At 39.9% G+C, this 20,735-nt stretch overlaps 1 protein-coding gene across 2 annotated transcripts in view; it reads right to left on the reverse strand.

Moving 5' to 3' along the window:
- The window catches only part of PDE11A (phosphodiesterase 11A), a 224,288-nt gene that overhangs the window by 124,163 nt on the left and 79,390 nt on the right, over positions 1 to 20,735 (reverse strand). Inside the window, exon 2 of one of the 2 annotated variants that reach the window (XM_075117976.1) lies at positions 17,861 to 17,920. The exons of the other annotated variant lie outside the window; for it this stretch is intronic. The gene's annotated coding sequence lies outside the window, so the exon portion shown is untranslated. The remainder of the gene's footprint in view (positions 1 to 17,860; positions 17,921 to 20,735) is intronic. 2 annotated transcript variants of the gene reach the window in all.

Genomic DNA, 20,735 nt, shown 5'->3' on the forward strand with positions numbered 1-20,735 from the left:
AGAAGGTACGTTTGCTCTTTATCAATGGGATGGCAACAATTGCTCTAATCTTCAAATGTGTCAATTTTAACATTCTTTTCTACATTAAAAAAATCCAAATTGGTAGGTTTGACTGATTATGATCAGTGGGAAAGGCCATTCAAAATGAAAATTAAAAGTAAAAACACAACCGTAATGCATGGAAGTGCCAAAGAGACCAAAGGGAGTGGGTATGAAGTGGCATGCCCTCACACTGACAGAGAGGCTTTTTATGCTTGGACAGAGGGGAGCTTAAAAATGGAAAACCTGACACAGAAAGGGGTGGTGAACTAGAAGAGGGTAGCCCTGCCTCAGACAGCAGAGACAGGCTCACCGATAGGGAGACAGCAACAAGCCTCACTGCTCCAGAAGCTGCATGACCCAGCCTCAGAGCAGTATGCCCCACGGGGAGGGGCTGGAGGTAGACCCTTTTCTTTATTTTCCCACAGACGCCTCTCTGCCATAAGGGAAGAAAGAGGGGAGAGGACTTTTCTTTTGTTTGCTCCAAGAACCCCTTTAGGTGTTTGCTAGAGTGGGGAGAGAGAGGCCATATAAGGACTTGAAGTGGGGTCTGGAGGGAGCTTGAAGGGACTCTTCCCCCTCTACCAGAGGGGAAAGAATGAAGCTTTCAAATTTTCATTACCAAAAACTGCACTGGGAGAATTTTACAACTCTCTGTTTAGTTTCTGTTAAAAAAAAAATAGAAAACTTGGTTACTAGTGATGCATCACTGAATGCCATAGTCAGGGAAGAGATCTCTGTAGAAAAAAATTGCTTACAAGAAAAAGTCTGACCTGATACATTCATGAGATTTGAATACTTTTAACCTTTTACTATATATAACTTTTAGAACCAATTTGGAACCTAGTCCTGCACAATTAGAGTCAGGAGCAAAACTTTTATTCTAGACCAAGGTATTTAGACACCAGGGTGTGGTATAAGAAGACACATCATGTATTTTCAAGAATGACAAAAATGGTTGAGAGCACAAATTACTGTCTGGTGAGATGGACAACCACTCAGCAGGCCTCATTTGCCATAGCTGTGCACCTTGTGTATAATCATTTGCACCTGTGAAAAGTTGGTATATAAACTGCTACTAGCTCAGAAAAGTGGTGTTTTACACCCACTTTTCAGAACTATAGATGACTACACAACATGCAGTGCAAAGGTATTGAAAACTTTACAATAAAGAAGAAAATGAGTGAATAGAAGTTCACAATTAAGTGATATAATTCAATATCATATGGAGAACCACCACCAGTGATTTAAAGCAATTGTGCCACTTTTTAAAAGAGAGTTTGGCAAAACAAAAATCTGCTGCTCTCTATTTTGTCTTTTCTGAGCCATATAGCTACTGCTGCTTAAACAGTCTCTGGCAAAACTGTAATACAGTAATTGACACATCACTAATGGTTACTGACATTTTTTAAAGACTCTTCTATTGCAAAATCACAGAGTGGAGTAGAACAAACTTATCACATTTTGGCTTCTAATAAATAAATTAAATATGCATTTACAACTGCAATATCAAAACACCTGTTTTCTGATGCATTCTGTGAGCCTTTAACAGACAGGAAACATTCAGAAGTACCATTACAGAAGCTAGACACTATGGCAATTGGCTTTACAAAAATATCCAATGGTGAGCTGACTGCCCTTGAACATTTTAGCCAATTATTGTGAAGACTTGATAGTATACCAAATCCTTCAGGGGTTTTGCTCCCAAAAGAGTATGTAAGTGAATAGTTGAAGAAATGTCACCATGAATTTGGATACTTTTTTTTTTTTTTTTGACTGATGGGTGAGTAATAAAAGGTCCTCTGGCACATCAACGTAAAAGAATATTGCATCATGCTTGGCCAGAATCTATTTAACTGTAATGCATTCTAGTTACTAAAAAGATTTTTCCTTAAATATAAGTGTCTTGTTTATAATAAACAGCACTAAACACTTCAGTGATGTCACAACCCACCGTTTTTGACATCTGAATTCTCCAGCATGAAGTGGTTATTCAATAACAAAATACTGAGCTGTGGCATAACTAAATAAACACGGCAGGAGGAGCAGACTGAATAGAAAGGAGAAGTCTTATGCTTGGTCATAGATATGTTGTCAAAAAGCAGCAATGATGAGAAAGAACACAGAGAAAAATGACAGGTCTATTTTAATTTGCCTCAGTGTGACACAGGAACATTTTAAGAAGGAGCTGTTTTCCTGTACTCTCTCTGCTGTCCCTTCTGCACTACAATACAGGCAGAGGGAACTTACCTGGTGCAATCTGGATCTGTGAATGTTTTACCAAACACTAAGGTTTTATTGCACAAGAAACTCTATCAGCTCATATCTGACATTAAAACTCTTAAAGGAGCTGCTGCTAACAAGACCAAAGCTTGAGTAAGGAAAATATAATCTGTCTATGCTTGAACGTGCAATAAGTGGGGAGGCATAGCTATGGCCTGTAGTCATGCCAATGGACTGACCATCAGTGTGAAATTCATGGGGAAAATGCAACTTATTATATAAACCATTCCGCAACAGATGAAGTTACTCATCCTTGCTATATCCAATTACCAATCCAAGGCACAATTAGCAAGCATTTTTTCCATTTTGAAAGTACGAGCAACATGAAAGGTAATTCCTTATGGGGGTAATTTCTTACCCTATCTAATTTGCACTAAATTACTAGGAAACCCACTATAAGTGCTTGAACTGTACACATTGTTCAGAAAGCAAATAAATACACTATTAAAAAATCCAATGACACAAGTTTACAAAATGTACTTTGTTCATCTATTTTTGCAACTGAAGCTTGGTTTATAACAGTACGTCACAGCATAGTGGCATCAGTAAATGTGTGATAGCATATTTTGTACAAATAATGCAATCTCAGTAATAAGCTGATCTAGCTAATCTGCTGAGAGGTGGAGCTAGAAAGCTTATCTCTTTCACCAGCAAGAGTTGGTTGAATAACAGATATTACCTCATTCACCGTGTCTCTTTAAAACCCTGGGTACCAGCACGGCTACGGCTACAATGACACTCCAAATTTGGTTTTTACTCATCCTGACTTGCATGTTCAAAAAGCAGACTCAGTGACACCATTTAAACATTTCCTATATTCTTAAAAATAGGTGGAATATATCAATGTTTTATTAAATTCAAGAATCTACAGACCAAAATCAATTGCAATAGGGTTAAGTGTGAACACTCACCTAAATCACATTACGTTCTGGCATCTGTACAGTGTCTGGCAATTCTTATATCCATGTCTCTGATCAAATCAAAGCATAGCAGCAGCTTGCACTTCACAGAAACATTTGCCAAAACCAGAGTTTTTTCCAAGCTAATTACAGGTTTGAACCCCTATATTCTGTGGATATTCTATGAACCCTAAATCCATACACATACCTCCCCGGACATCAATGAGAGCTGTACAGATCAAGAGCAGTACATTGCTTGATTAGTCCATTGCCTCTGAGGTTTTTTAAATTCATGTTTGCATGTTATTATTTATTCAGTGCTATAAAAGTACATGGTGCTTCAGAGACAAAGAAAAGATAATACAATCTCAAATTTGGCAGCCTGTCGGGGCTGTAAACAGCCTGCATGAGGCCAGGGAGAATTTCACCATAATGAGGCAAGTGATGGTCTGCCTCATGTGATTGCCCGCACACAAGGGAACTAGATAGTCTCTTCACTAGCCAGATCCCTACGACATTCTGTAGTAGAAAACAATCCCCGTAAAAATCTAAAAGATCAGATACTTACGCTGGACCCCATCCCCATGAACCCTGCTGTTGGAGGACTGCTGGAGGTGGAATGGGGGGCAGCGCCATAGCAGAGAGATGCTTGGGCTGTTACAGCCCTAAGACAACCTAGAATCAGGAGGGCACAAACGAGGCTTAAAGTCACAGCCTGCCCCTGGCCTGGACTTTCTGTGGTGCCCCTCCAGGTGGTGAAGAACAGAATCTGACCCTGCATCTTTTCTTATACATACTCAAGTCTTGAAATAGGAGTGACTAAAAAAAAAATCCTGGTGAAGTCAGATTTATAACAATGAAGTCCTAAAAATGTTTTTTATATAATTAGAACTATACTCATCCACTCTTCCTATTTTAGTTCTCTGTTTAACCTGTTTCTAACCCCAGTCACTTTTATGTTAAGTATTACTCAGATCTGACATCACCAAAGCAGATGAAGCTTGAAAAATCTAGATGAGCCATGTTGTGCATTGTTTTGTCATATAAACACACACACACACACACACACACAAATTGTGGACAGGATTTAGTAAACCTAGTTTAGCTACATTTTATCAGACATATTTAATACTTAAATATTTACTTGTGTTTAGCACTTAGTGTGTGGGAGGGGACAATAATCTGCATGCGACCTTCCAAAGAAAGCCTCATAATAAACTTTGTTGTTTCAGATAAATCTGAAATCTGAAAATATGCCTATTACACTCTCCCAGGCCAAAACACACTTGTGGAAGTGTTAAGAGAGATCAGGGGAAAACCACCCACCTCTATTAATACTTAGTTGCCAAATCCTGTAGTCTACACAAGCAAAATTCCTACTAATGTCAATGGAAATGTTGTCTGACTTGAATCTCTAATAATAATTTTATTCTAAATGAACCTGGCCCATCAATTCCTTTAGGTTGCTAGACAATGATTCAAAATTCAACCTAAAATCAGGGTGTCTGACGAGGTAGAGGGGAGGGGGATACAAAGGGACAACAGTGGTCATTTAAAAATAAATTTGGAGAAGAAAAATTGCGAAGAATAGAAATGGAGAAGGCCAGAACTGAGAGGGCTGTCTAGGATGGAACAGGTATGACATCCTAGGACCCATCACAGGAAAGCAGCTCAACCTAAAATTGAAGGTAGTGTCAGTCAGTATGAGGTTCAATGAAGAAGCTTTAAAAGAGCCAGGTCCTGCACTATTATAGGCATATAAAACAGGGCTAAACAAAAGCCTGCTCACTTTATAGTCAGCCTATGTAAAAACTGCAAAGTTGGCTTAATATGAGCATGGCTGATCAAGCCAGTGAGCAGATGTACTTCTGATGTACTTCTGCAGTCTGAACTAATTCCAAGCTCTGGAGAAACCCTGCTGGAAGTCCTGCTAAGAGTGAACTATATTAATCAAGTAATAAAGGTATGTGTTGAGTGAACTATATTAATCAAGTAATAAAGGTATGTGTTGCGTCTCTGAGGTCATCACAAGAAAAGGGACTGCATATGTACAACAGTTAGTGTAACCACATAAATACAGACTAGCATTGCCACCTATCATCAAGGTAGCCTCTCACGCTCCAGACAATGACCTTTTTCAGTTGCTCATAACTTTGCCAATCTTCAACTGTTTGGACTGAAATTTCCCACGTGGATGTCTGCCTGAGGCTAAATTGTTTTGGGGGAGAAATTTCATCCAAAATGGTTCAGTCATTTCCAAGATCAAGGACAGGTTGTTTTATCTATGGGAGAAAATTCTGTCAACCTTTATAATAAGCGGTGTACCAGCCCTATTTATAACAACCCTAGTTCTCCATTAAAAGGTTACAGTCAAATGTGACATGAAGGTTCTTAATCGGACTCACTACCTCCAGACAAGTCTTTTGAAAAAAACATGGACATGAAGGAAACAAGAACATTCTCATAACCACAATCTCCCTCGACCAGAGAGACGAAAACTGGCAGGACCCAAAAGACAAAAGAAAAACATTTGTGTAATTTAATCACAGATCTCACTTATCAGCAAAAGTTGTGCATCACCACCTTTGCACTTCTCCCTCTTATATTAGATGGCAGTTCCAAACACATCAGCAGTAAGTCACTGTGTAGCAATATTTGGCACTTTTGCAGTGGTCTCAGTCTAAGGCCTGGTCTACCTAACTACATCGCTCAGGGCTGTGAAAAACTTCATGCCCTGTGCAGAGTAGTTAGGTCTACCTAACCCCCAGCCTATACACAGTGAGGTCGATGGAGGAATTCTTCTGTTGAGTCAACTACTGCCTCTCGCTGGGGAGGATTTACTACAGCGATTAAAAACCCATTCCATTATTGTACTGTCTACACTACAGCACTGTACCGCTGTAGTGCTTGTAGTGTAAATGTACCCTAAGTATCTCAAAACATTTTACAGACATAAGTGAGGTAAGCCTTAAAACACCAATTTTTTTCTACAGGTAGGCAAACAGGTTAAATAACTTCCCACGGGTCACAAAGCAAGTCTTTGGCAAAGTCAGAAAAAGAACCAGAGCTCCTGGGTCTCAGTTCTGTGCTTGAATTATCAGACTCATCTTTTGTGACTGAAGAACTGTTATAAAACTGCATGAAGATCACTTGATCAGGAGTGAACATCTTCATATTGCTAGAGCCCTGAAAATCCGTGGATATCTGCTTTATATCCATGGATGCGGTCCTTTGTTTCCTCATCTTTGCGTATTGTGGATCGGATGCGGGGCTCTAGAGCAGTGGTTCTCAAAGGATGTCCGCAGCCCCCTGGTAGTCTGTGGTTTCAGGGGGTCCACCTATGGGGCTGCAGCCCAGTGAACCGGTGCCCACCACAGGGCTAAAGCCCAGAACTCCACGGGGAGGAGCACCAGGGCTCAAGACTTTAGCCCCGGGTCTGGGAGGGGAGAGCGCTGGGCCTAAACCCTCAATTCTGGCTTCTCCTCCCCCAGTGACTGCACAGTGAGGGTCTGACAGGAGGCAAGCAGCAGTGGTTGTTAGTGGGGCTTGGGGCACTGGATTCCCCATGCAGGCTCTGCTGTTGCTGTTGCTGGTGAGTGCAGTTAACATCATCCAGCAGGCCTACCCGGGGCAATTAGAGAGCAACATGCATCCTATGGCTTGGGCGGTGAATCCAGCTATGTCTCAACCCACTCAAAAGTGCCGCATCTTACTCCCTATCAGACACAGAGTAGTGGAGAAGAATGTCCCCCGGGCCTGTGGTGCCATTTGCTGTGTTCATAGTTCCCGAATGCAAATTTTAGACACACACGTATCTATAGATAGATATATGTGCATGTTTGCAAAATTAGTAGGTTTAAGCCTCAATTAGTAATTTCATAATTACATGTAAAAATCAGGAGGGTTATGGAAAATTAGGGAGAATTGGCATCTCTGGTTTAGCTCTTCTGTATATAACGGTCTACACTGAGATCATGTTGATATAACTAACTTTCTCTTCAGCTTCTTCTCAGGTAAGTTTCAAAAGACATGTTGTGATTTATAAAGAGAGAACAATTGTTTGACCAGGAATCTGGCATCTTTATTTAACAGAGAGAAGAGGGGAGAGGGGTGAAAGAGACAAGCTTTTGAGCTTACACAGAGCTCTTCTTCAGGTCTGGGAAAGGTACTCAGAGTGTCACAGACAGCTAAATACGAAGTGGAACAGATTGTTTAGCCTAAAGAGTTATTAGTGACATAGCTCATGTGGAACAGACCGCATCTCGGGCCCAAGCCTATGAGATGCTGAGAGCCTTCTGCAAGATGCTAAACACCCTCAACTCCCACTGAAGTAAATGGCATTAAAGTCTTCACTTCCAGCTCAGATCAATAAAGGAACAGTGTAAGTTGGGGGAAACAATTAAGCAAACCAGGATTCCTGGGTAGATCTGGCCCGCTATTTGTAGCATTGACCCAGTGTGGATTTTGCTGCATTTTTCTTCTCCTTTCTTTCCCACTACAAAACAATTCTGAGTAGGAGCAGATGCTGTCATATGCAAGCAAGAATTCCTATTTGGAAGGTGGTTAAAGTAAAATCAGGGGATTTAGAAATTACCAAAATCCTGTGACATTTCTTTGATGCTACTTCTTGCCAATCAAAGCAGTCCAGGTGCGTCTTCTGCAGTAGCTAACCTCACCAACAAATAGAAGAATATTTAGGAAATTTATTAATGGGATTACCTTATAGAGTTTCTTGTCCCATACATAGGCATAACCCAGATAAAGGACCACCTGGTTCATAATTTACATTTCACAGAAATTTTTCTATTTATCTTTTACAGTCTTATCCGTCTCTATTGACATTATTGACCATTTAAGTATTTTATTGTGTAATCATGTGCCTCTCTGGTAAAATATAATCATATGTTGTATCTTTTGGAAATACATTCCTGTTATTTTGTTGGCTTGCCTATGGAAACTTGCCATTGGTGTTCTACACTTGTCTATTTTGAGCTCAGAGGTATTTAGTATTAATGTGACAAATGTCACGGCACAGCATGTCATTGCACTTCTTGCTGTTGACACTTGGGTCTATTCTTCATTCATTTCCCCAGAGAAAGCTGTCTCTATTCTCCTTCCATTTTTTAGGATGACAAATCAATTGTAGGACTTCAGTCTTTTGGCAATTCAGTATAGATAAGAAAACTTCTCATAGCCAGTTCCTAAATATTGCAGTTTTGCCCATGTATTTATTATAATTTTGATGGTTCCACTTCTTGTCTATAAACCAAAAGTACATACTCTAGGGCTTTTACTTGACTTAAATTTTAACAGAGAGACTCATTAATATAGTCAAAACATCACTTAACATGCAGCATCATAACATACTGCTAATATTTCTCATATACAACAACACCAACTTACATTCTAGTTGGCCAGACTATGCAATTGGATACAACTGACAATAAAAGGGACATGAAAACATGTATGCACAACTTCAATGAAGCCCAATATGGGTAAGCTTGGAGAAACAGAGAAAGGGTATTTTGTAATTTAAACTAGGAAAGCATATTGTGAGGCTTTTTACATTAAAGTTAAAGCTATGTGGAACATATGTGAAAAAATACAATCCTTGGGACATATCATTCAATTCCAGAATGAAAAAAGGGCAAGAGCATCTCTGCTGGATAGGCGAAATATCCTTAAAGCAATCAACTAGTATTTGCTTGTCCACAAGAATAGTAGCCACAAAATCTATCTGTTTTAGGTTGAATCAAGGAAAGGAGAAGACTAAAGGAGAAGTCTGTGGGAGAATAGCAGATGGAAGCTTGGGACTTCTTACCAGTCACAGTATTCCCCCAATACACACCCAAACACAGAGCCTAGCCCATCCTGCATAAGTCCCAAGGAAAGGGAAATGAAAATCAGCTTGAGTGCTCCTCAACAAAATGAGCACTTTATTTTAATTTTTTTTAAATGACTGATTACATTTTTATTTATAAAATTATTTATAAAATATCAATAAATGCACATTGGCATCTCTTGGTTGCCTCTTGTATCCTTGGGGATTGCTCAAAAGACCACTGAAATCAATGGGCATCTTTTCATTTATTTCATGAGGCCACTAACATGGTGGAACTGGCTTAGCCTTACATTTGATTTCTCAAGAAATTCTGATGTGTCCCCATTGATATAACTTGACTGGGTGGTTGTCAATAACTTGGCTCAAAAGAAGTAAAAGTCAAGGAAGGTTACAGTACACTTTTGAAGCTCTAGATCTAAAAATGCCATAGGCAATTAAAACTCTGTTTTACATTTCGTTAAAAATAAATTTTGTGTATCAACTTTCATCCCAGGTCACTTTTTCATGGTTAAAAGAATTTCCTTAGATTGTAATTAATCATGTAAATATCTCTTAAATGTCCCATCATCAGAGAGGCATTACTGGTTTCAGTACCATGATAACATTAACAACTTTCAAAAGTCTTGGTTATTGCATAATAGTGATAAATAATCATTTCTATAAGGTAAAATCTTAATTTTAAAAAGCCCTTCTCGGTACTGGTGTAAATTCACACTGTATTTCTCTTGTTATAATTTTTCCAATTTAAACTCTTCATTTTTTTTTTACAGTAAACTGTTAGCTCCCACAGCATTTGTCTTATGAGCAATGCTGATTGGTTCACCGGGTGCTAGAGGAAGCACCATATTTTAAGGCTACAGTACTGCATCCTTCAGTTTAGTGCTGTGGCGGGCTGATTTTGCATGTTTGCATTTTTTTTTTCCCTTGCGCTGCAGACTTCAAGGGATTGATGAAAGTGTGTGGGCTGGTTTAGAGGTTAGCAATGACTATTCCACACATCATTGTTTCTTGAACTAATGCTGCACATCGGCAGATATCAATGTCAATATCTAGGCAAATATATATTTATAAACAGGAAGCGCAAGGCCAAATCTTAATAACTTAATTGCACAGACCATGAGATAGCTAAGGCTTGAGTGTGAGTTTGGAGGTGGAAGGATAGGGGTGTGAATCGAGTGACACTGAATCCTCTCTCCACCTGCACCACGGAATTGCTCAGTGGTTGCTATTGCATCTCCAGATCTGCAGCAGTCGACATGTGGTGAATCTCTCCTTCATCTGGAGGTGAGGGTAGTGGAGGAGTGTGGACCCCGTGCACCAGCTCCTGGTACACTGCCCCACCATAATGTACAGATAGCACTAGACCCAGGCCCTCTACACCTGGGGACAGGATTTCCCCAGAGCTGTTTGTCTGCAGCAGCGTGCTACAGATATTTTAATTGTTGTAAAGCTCTTACTGCTAGCTGTGTGACAATACTGTAACCTGAAGTTTCTCACTCATTGGTCCAGAGAAGTGATGTAAACTGTGGATCACATCCTCTGTTCTTTGTTCAAACAACTCTCTCATTGTGGTGTTTTGCCTGAGTTAGGAGCTCAGAAGCAGCAACTCTTGGTAACACTTAACACAGCTCTTTTTCTCTCCTTTCTCAGAAACTGGCCATGAAGTGGGTTTTACAACACCTTCTGATGAAGCTCTTTGTCTCCCTTTCTTTCTTCGGGGTAATTTGGTGAAGAGCATTGGGGGAAAACAGCTCAGAACAAGTGGTTGGGTGAACTCTCCGTGAGAACAGCATTGAAAGCAATATTATGAGTTACAAACGTGGAGATATACATACAAATAGTGAACTGTTGCAGTGTAAATTTTAAGGAATGTTAATTTTATACCTAGTAAATACACTGCATTCTGTATTTTAATACTGCATATCATATTGGACTATATTTTGGACCAAAAATTAAGTCATACATGCATCCTTTTAGCCACACAATATTCCTGACAGGGCCACTTGGTGGGAGGCAGTTTACCTTGGGACCCCTTTGGAAGGCCCCCAAACCGAGTGGCATTGCGATGAGATTGCTTCACCACTCGGGTTCGCCACGCCACACCCCTCCATCATGACAGAGGGGCCGTCGCACCAAATTTGAGTGGTGCTGCTACCCTGTGTGCCAGGTTGCAAGGCCTGGAGCAGGGAGTTGTGCCCAGCCCAGTGGGACAGGAGCCACTGTTGGGAGATAAATGTGGGGCAGGATTGCTCTTCAACCCATCCACCACACGGAGCGTCCCTTAAGTGGTAATTTTGGAAGGGTGGGGAGCACCAGTTTTAGATTTTGCCCTGGCCCCCCCAAAACCTCTCTGTGGCCCTGGGTTTTGGTACCCGGAAAAAAAACCCCTTACACAGAGAACTGGTTGCATAAACAAGGACGTTCCTTCCAGTTATATGTATTTTGCCTCAATTAATCAATGGCATTTTTTTAATATGTACTCTTTATTATTTGCATCACAAGCCAAAAAGATGAGGCATACTGAGAGGCGAATATGTATTAACACTTTTGTTGAGCTGTGGACAGTTGATTTCTGACAGCTAAGTTGCATCAGAAATGCATTGGACACTGTTTTCCTTGGTGTAATTTGGCTGTGTACATACTCGGGGTGGCTAGCCCTCTGCACCGCTTGCACCGCCATGGCTATGCTCTATTTTTAGAACGCTTGTTGTATAAGACATACACAAAAGGGAATGCACAGTGACCGAGCTTTTTGGACAGCTCCCACCTTGTTCCCCAAAGACGGTAATTTTAGACACTCCCTGCCCTTGCTAGCCTGGGTTTTTTTGCCCCACTCTGGCAATGAAGATTTAATGAAGGCCTGTGAACCCGGTTGGCCCCGCCCTGCTATACCTGCATCAGATGTCAGGTGTAGAGAGTGGAGTTAAAAGGCAAAGAAGCAGCCCAGATTGGGGCTGACCAGAGTTTTGTTTCTTGCTTGGTGAGGGATGTCTGGGCTCAGTTGTGAGCCAGAGACAACTTGCTGCCTGGATGAAATGACCAGCCAAAGGGAGACTGAACAAAAATGAGTGACTGCATGAAAACAAGCCCTGAGTAGAAGGAGGTGGGTTCTGCTAGAGACTTTTTTCTTTCTTTTTCATTCTCTTTCTTTCTAGTCCCAGCTTCTTCTCTTTGCTTGAGACAAAATTCTTATTTTCAACTCCCTTTCTGTATAAGGTACAATCAGTTTTACTTTAGCCACGTCTTCTCCAAGGACTGTCAAAGCTCTCACACTTAACAGAACTAATTTTATTGCTTGTTTAAGGTACTGGGCTCACCACACTAAAGAGGAAATTCCTCGATGTATCCAGGAAACTGGAACAGCCCAGGGAGCAATGTGGGTGAGCTTTGCACACTACCTCACCAATAAACTTACAAGGTAACAAGATGTTTATTCTCTGTGCTGCTGAAAGGGCTAAGTGTGATTGTAGCTTTTGTGATGTCTCCTAGGACCTCTATGCCCAACAGATGAAAACAGCACTACCAAATTCCAAGTGCTGTGAAAAGCCCTCAGACCTCTCTATCAATTGCTTGAGTCATCCAGTCCCCTAATCAAAAATCATTTCAGCTATTTCTTTATAAAGAGTCACTTCTGAAAATAGCTACTATAAATCAAACTTTGCAGAGGCTGCAAAAATTCTCTATGAAAACTTTTCATTCTCTTATTTCTTACCCCAAATGACTAGTGTTTTATATGTTAGATTAGTAGCTGCATTAGCCTTATTTCCTCCTTTGTTTGTTTGTTCAGATCCATATGTTCAAAATGTATTATACTTTACTATTATATTTCAGCTTATTAACCTTGTTTTCATAAGCAAGTGTGGTCTAGTGACTGAAGATAGTTAGGATTTCTTGGTTCTGAGCTGTTTTTCCACTGACCTGCTGCATAATCTTTGGCCAGTTGCTTCATGTTACAGTTAGGAATTTGTAAAATGGGTATTTAAAAAAACCTCACAGAAGCACTATGAGGTGTAATTAACATTTTCAGTGTGCTTTGAGTGCTTCCTAGGAAAGGCACCATGTAAGTGTAAATTATTATTATTTTTGGTGTTTTTCTTATAATGCCTTCTTTACAAACACTTTTGGCTTCCTATTCATTTTCCTTCTGGATCCATTCCTGGGCTGTGGTATGGATGTAGTTAAATTGTCTGAGATGCTGAGAACTCCCTATCTGTAAATCCTGCCCTCAGTGGGGGGTGATACATTACTGCACCACTGGCCAGCAGACTAGAGAATGATTTAGGGCTCAGTGACAATTCCTCCCATTTCTCCCCACTCCCTCTGAGGGAGGGAGCAAGTTACCCTTTTCTGAAACAGCTTGCTCACCTCTGTGCAGCCAGCCAGCTGCTCTGTGTTACTAGATTTGCCTGTTATGCTTGGGGTATGCTCATTTATTAGGGTTACTCTTCTGAGGGCGGGGGGTTTCTGTAATTCTATCCATGTACTACTGTGTCACTTGTGTTCTTATACAGAGCTCTACTTCTCCCTTCTGCAAGTTGCCTCCCAATGGAGCACCAGCCCTGGGGAACCTATCCTGCAGGACCTAGGTTCCCCAGGGCTGGGTTCCTCCAGCCCCAGAATCAGATGAGTGAGCATGTGTGCGTGCGCACACACACATTAACAGAGCACGTCTGAGCAGACCAGGTCAATCAGTTGAACCCTTGTAGGCTGGGTCAAGCAGCACTTTCAAGCTGCCACCCTCGTATGCCAGAGGTTCAGCATGTCCCTATTCCTGCTTTCACATTCCAATTGTTCTGGTAGTAACCCACTTGATGAGCAAACCCTGCAGGATTTTTGGGTGCTACAGAGATCTTTAGCTTAGGTAACTGGAGTGTTGCTGCAGGAACAGGGAAGCCAAAAACACAAAAGAGAGGGGGAGAGGGAGGGAGGGAGGGAAGCAACCAGCTTAACCATAAGTTATTTATTGCCAGGTAATGACCATACAAACAAACAAGCAAACAAACAAAACAGTTACAATATTAAATCTAGCTTAAATTTGATTACAAAAGTCAGGTTCAGAAATCTATAACTATCACACAAGTCAGGGTTAGAAAGCTATACATTGGGGGAAGAGAGTGAGAGTGTTGGGCTCTCACCACTCTGAAGCTTGAACCAGTTGGCGTTTCCCAGGTGGTGAAGTATTCTCCTTGAAGTCAGTGAGATGACTCACATGGAGATGGCAAGCAGGATTTGGCCCTTTTGTATACGGTTCATATTCGAAGTCTTTATTTTTAATGATGCAATTTCATGGATTTTTCCCATTTTCAAAAGAACTCTCTTTTCCAGGCAAGAACCCAGGAGCCTCTTTATACTAAAAAATGGTTAAACACTACTTATTCTCACCTGGGCAATACAAACCACACTAATTTGGCTCAGTTGCTGAATCTGTTCACTTGTGCATATACAGATGACATGTTTTGTTTTCAAATCACACAAAGTATGATTATATTTTAAACTGTAAAATAATTGGAGGCTTGCAGATTTAGCTTCCTAGAACTCTGAGTATATAAATAATAATGCAAAAAGGAATGATGCAATACTATTTAAATATTTCAAAGTTTTATATGAACAGTTTTATTTATGCATGTCCAATGCTACCTCACTGCTATCATGTACTAGGTGAGTAGCAAAATGATATTATGGGTTGGGTTAAATCTCATTGAAGCTGGTAGATGAAACAGTTGTCCTTCATTCAGGATAAATGTAAGAAACAATAAGCTTCTTTATGGAACTAAACAGCTGAAACAATAGAAGCCTCCCCCGCAAATCACAGGCCCATATTGCTGCCCAAAATAAAGGCACCGGTAAGACTGATCAGAAACTGAGCCCTGTGGGCAAAGGGGTTATTCTGGATATTTGGAGGAGGTGTCAGAGAGAAGCAGCAGAAAGCCAAGGATACAGCCACAGAACTAGTAGCATGCTCCCTGGAAAAAAGCTAACAGAGCGTTTGAGCTAAATGCTAGCTGAAAAGGGGTTTGGAACTGTAAACAAAGAAACTCTTCTGTTTGATTCCAGTTGTGCTGAGGGAAAGAGGACTTTGTACATTCTTTGTAGTGAAACAGGATTGTGTCAAAGAAATACCTGGCTCATCATCAATTTCTCCTCCTTACCAAAACAACAGGCTCCTGAAAATTGGCTAACTGCTCAGGCCGAAAACGGGTAACAATAACTTAAAGTGCCATAGTTCTCTGATAAGCCACTGACAAAACAAGGAGAGTTACATCTTTCCAATTTCACACTTTCAATGGACTTCCAGAACAAATGTGGTCAGATTTCAAGTCAAAAGATCATCTTTCCCACAAGCTCAGTCTGGGATCTTTCTGACATATTTAATACAGAAGTAAGTCATTTTCACTTAGTTATTTTTCTGACCATAACTGCATTTAAAGCTAAGAAGCCTAAGTATGATGAAGTGTTTAACATAAAACTTCAAACAACGAAAAAAAGTAGACCACAAACCAAGGTTTATGAGTGTTTTTATTTTAAAACAAACATGACATTAAAAACACTGCCAGCTGTTTGAGACATTCAGATTTATTACACAATTAAATATTAATTAGAGCTAAACAAACTGATTTATTGCATGTGAGTGTCCCTCTCTCAGCCCCTTCATTCTACCTCCCCTGCTCCCTATATGGGATAAAATTGCAACTGGCAAGAGAAAGGTACCCCCGTAGTGTGCTGATTGTGATCTGGAGCCTCTGAACTCAATGCTTTTGTGCATCTTTTGTTCTTAGTGGGGGAGTGGATGTAGTAGATCTGCGTGAGACAAGGGACTAAACTCCTGAGGAGTTTCACAGTAACACAGATGTGTTCTGTGACTCTGCCTGACTTCTCTGAATCTGTTACAGACAGCTCATCTTCTGTCCTCCACAGGAGTACTGGGCTGCACTAAGAAACATTTATTTTGGTTAAAATCAGTGTGGCCTAACTTGTGTCCTGTAGGATATTATTAGTGATACATTGTGGTAACTGAAAATGAGGAAGCCCAACCATCCTATAATTAAAGTCACATCTGCTGCTCTAAATGCATGTTGTGCAAGAAGGACCAAATCCTGTGCTCCTTACTCATGCAGGTAGCACCACTGATGAATCTACATGAATTCTGTGAGAAAGGGGAGCAGGATGTGGCAAAAGAAGGTCACATTGGGAAAGCAAAATGCACCATCAGGTCTCCCTGGCTTGTTTGTTTTGAAAACAGTCTGACACAATTGGATATGATACAACTTCAAAACATAGATACAAATTTTTTCTATAAAAACGTGGGTAGTCAAAATAAGGCTGGTGCTAGAGCTGGGTAATGACCCATGGAGTTCCCAGGTAGTTTCAGAGAAATCCTCACCTTTCTCTCTTCTATTTGTGGACTTTGGCCTCCCAAAACATGGTCTGAAATCAGAATTAGAGGCAGAAAGTGCAACTCTCAGTCCTCTAATAGCATCCAACAATCCAAACTAAAGGAGATGTGCAGGTGCAGCCCACAAAAGCCCAGATACCACTGCTCAATTTCCCCCTAATGTGACTTTCTGTACAGGTTAGTTAGGCTTGTGTGAATAACCTACATTGGACTTGGGGCAGGGCATATTTCCTCCCAAGAAAACAGTGCAACAGATATTTCTAAACTATAGGCCTGGAACATGCTTCCCAGCAAATAGACAGCCTGGATGCAGAAAGAAAAGGAGTACTTGTGGCACCTTAGAGACTAACCAATTTATTTGAGCATGAGCTTTCGTGAGCTACAGCTCACTTCATCAGATGTTTGCAGATCACTTCATCATCTGGATGCAGAGGTAACATGACCTCTTTATAGCACTCATGCCACTAAAAAGTTTTGTTAAAGGAAATAAGGTTAATGATAAAAGGTTGGAGATGCTTGAAAATCAGATAAAATCAGTAAGTGTGTGTGTTAGGAGTCTGCCCATAAGGGCAGAACTGTTTTTTGTACTTCCTTTATAGAAAAACTTAAAATTTTAGGAAGATCCACTATACTCTGAAAATTGTGACAAGGTAGTCTGCTTGGGTGGTTGGTTGTTTTTCTTTAAACTGTAGACTTTTAAAAATTCTATTATCCCTTCCCCTGGATTATGGGGGAAGAGCTCTAAGAAGAATGACAGCTGTATTGTCTTTTGTATTATCTTTTTCTCCATAGACTTTACAGAGTAAAGCTCCAGTACAGATAGAACAGGAGCAACCTCTTCTTCTTTTATTAGGACTTTTTGTTGTTGTTTGTTGAAAACCTTGTTCAGTTTTCAGGACCCTTCTTCCCATCACCCTCACCCCCATGTGTATGGAGTGAGTGGCTGTGGAGCACGAATGTATATTTACCATTCACCCTTTTCCTAAATTCAATATCATTTCCTGCCCTTGGATCCTTAAGAGGGTAAAGACCTCTTTCTTCTTTTCCCATCTGTACTATTCTGCTATGCTCAGAAAATGCAGTTCTGTAACTGAGCGTTTGGGGTCAGTCTGAAGCTACCTGCTCCTTGAAACTTGGTGCTTCTAATGGTTTGTGCATGAACAGAAAGGCCTCCTGTCTCCTGTAAACTTCAGTAGGGCAGGAGTTCCCTCTACCTGGTTCTCTCTAGTGCTAAGCATCCCAAAGTGATTCTGTAATTGCCAAGAGAACAAGTGACCAAGTGTGTGCATGTGAGCTCTCAGACAGTGAAAACAATACAATACAGGTTGCAAGTGAGAAGTTTTAGTTAAGACCCATCTCTATAATTATCAGCTAATCATCACACAGCAGGATAAAAGCACTTACCTGATTCAATTAGGCCAAGTTCCTGAATGTGGGTTCTCATCTTTATTTTATCACCGTCACCTGACAGACAGAAAAATGGAATGTTACCAATAACACCACAAAATGAAAGTATTAAACTATATACAAAACGAATATCAAATCAGTAAAGGGAAACTTATCTCACAAACCTGTGGTGTCTTGCTAAATCCTTTGTCACCAGTGCTTGAGACGAGAGGAATCATGGAGTCTGCAGTCAAAAAAAGTATGTCATGCTAAGCTATCCTAGTTGTGTGGTAGTTTCAGATAGCGTCAGGTAACTTGGCTTGAAGTGGGTAACGAGTGACCCACATCACTTGATCCCCACAGAAAAATAGCTAATTAAAGTAATTGTAAAATATTATGCACATGAATTCTAACATATAAACAGTAAGAATTTATACAGCACTGCAGATTAACTAGCACATTTAAATGCAATGTTCATTTCTCAGAACACTAACTTTCCCACAGTGCATGCATGCATAATGTCTTTGGTTACAGTAATTAGTGTGGTAACAACACTGTGCATGCAATACATTAAGGTCATTTTATTATAAGAGATTTAACTTCAGGTTTTTTAGGTATAGAGTGAACCAGTGAAGTGGGTCCACTGTCCAGGAAGCAGGCATGAGCAGGACAGCTAGAGAATGCTATGTGAATTCCCCTCTCCCAGCCCCTCCATTGTATCTCCCCTACTCTCTATCCCTGATATAGCTCCAATTGGCCATTACAGTTGCGGTGCAAACAGTCCTCTTTTTAATCTCCTGGCTTCTGTGTATGAAATGCTTCTCAAATGTAGACGCATTAATGCAACATTAGTTACACGACATGATAAATGTTATGTAGGACATGTATTAAAGAATCTGACTAGAGTATACAAAACTACATATCTTTGGATTACAGTATGAAAAGGACTGTCTCTACCTTAATGTTGTAAGGAAGACAACTATATTATATAGACCTATTAGTCATGTGTGTACATAAAATGAAGAGGGAAATAAATACAGGAAAAGCCCAGTGGCTTCCATGTTTCTTGATTAAAGATTTTATTCTGTATAATCCCTATCATCTGAACAAATTTCACTCATTTGGCTCCCACAGGTTACTGTCAGGAGCACAAACTGATAGCAGCAAGCAACTGGAAACATGCTAAATAGAATAATCTGTTTGATTCAGAATGGTTTTCCTATCTAGCCATGTTTTTTGGATCCCAAAAATAAAATTAGATATCATTAAACTTAGTGCCTCTAGTTTATTTTGCTGCAATCTAAAATATATAAAGAGAAACCAAAGCAAAATCAACTTGTATCTAACTTTAGCAAATGCTTTTCATTTCATTAGATTTGTTAGGCGCGCCTAGCAATGAAATGATGAATCAGGCTGATGCAGCCAGAGTGGCTACCTTTATGTTTTTTATATAAATTTTATTTAGAAGTCCAATGGGGTGTATACACCTGACTACTAGAAAATATAGTTAGAGTATTACAGGCTTTTGTCCAGAACATGAGTGTGCCAGACTAAAGTTGTCTTTTGTGGGAAAAGATATTTAAAGCTAATTTACTGTGTAAGGTCTTTAGGCCAGGTCTTCAGTGAGTTAAAATTAGCACAGCTGCACTGACTGAATTCAGATATTCATTTACTTCAGTGAAGTCAGGCCACACATCTGCTGAGAGCGCAACCACCTAATTTAAAGCAAAATCTTTAATCCAAAATAGTTATATTTTAAGAGCATAATCAGTGCAATTATCTTATTTCCTTATACACAGAATGAGGAAATAAATATTAGCGGTTAGGATACATGATGAAAGAGTCAGTAAGGTGGTTTCTATTTCCAGCTCCGCTGCTAACTTGCTTTGTGACCATGGTCAAGTCACTTAGCCCTCCTGTACACTAATTTCCTTATCTGTAAAATAGGGTTAATAATATTTATCAACCTAACTGGGTTGCTGCAAGCCATTATTTTTAAAAAGCTCTGGTATCTCCAGATGACTACTATAGAACTGCAGTGTACTATTATTATTAGAACAGCACAAAATACAAGTAAAAAATTGTCCCCATTTCCTCAACAGTGTTCACTAGAAAATATAGACTTTTCCTCTGTTACCATGTCTCTGAAGGAACCTTTTAACTTCCTTGTTTACAAAATTCTCTGACATTTAAGAACACTAAGTTCTCACTGTCATCAGCAGAAACATTTCCTTTCCTCTTCTAGTTTCTGTAAGTTCACAAATGTCTGGCTCATGTTGGGAATATATTATTATTTTAGTTATCCCTCTCGATTTGTACTGTACATCTTTAGAAAAAAAAATCACGTCAGATTTCTTCATTGCTCAAATAAACAAAGTGCAACACCACTTTACTTCTCTGGATCTCTCTCAGGAGCATTAGGATTATGTACAAGGTCATGAGTCCATTTGGAAATAAATGTGTATGTGATCACATACTTTACCGTCCGACAATAGTCTGCAGCTAGACTGCATTCGTGCAACCTTAGGAAACTAAAATAATGACATTCAGTTCCAAAACTTACAGAAATAAGTTTCTTGTTCAGATCACTGACTCTAGGCTAGTGTTTCTAAAACTTACATCATGCTGATATACTTGCAGCAGGTTTTATGTGATGACTGTTAGCTGTGCCTCCTACTGTAACAAGTCAAGTCCCCTTTTTACCAGAGAATGCACTAGAAATGAGCAACTAATTAATTAATCTAAGAATATTTGGAGTACTAAACCGATTCTCTTCAGTTGTGTTCACTTTCTGTGAATATTCTAGCAAGCAAGTTTATTAGCAAAGAAGTACCATGGAAACAGTGAATTTTAAGAAACTATTGGAGAACATCCAGGGGAAAGTAAAATTTGA

This window comes from Caretta caretta, chromosome 11 (assembly GCF_965140235.1).
Source record: "Caretta caretta isolate rCarCar2 chromosome 11, rCarCar1.hap1, whole genome shotgun sequence".
NCBI classification, from domain to species: domain Eukaryota; kingdom Metazoa; phylum Chordata; order Testudines; family Cheloniidae; genus Caretta; species Caretta caretta.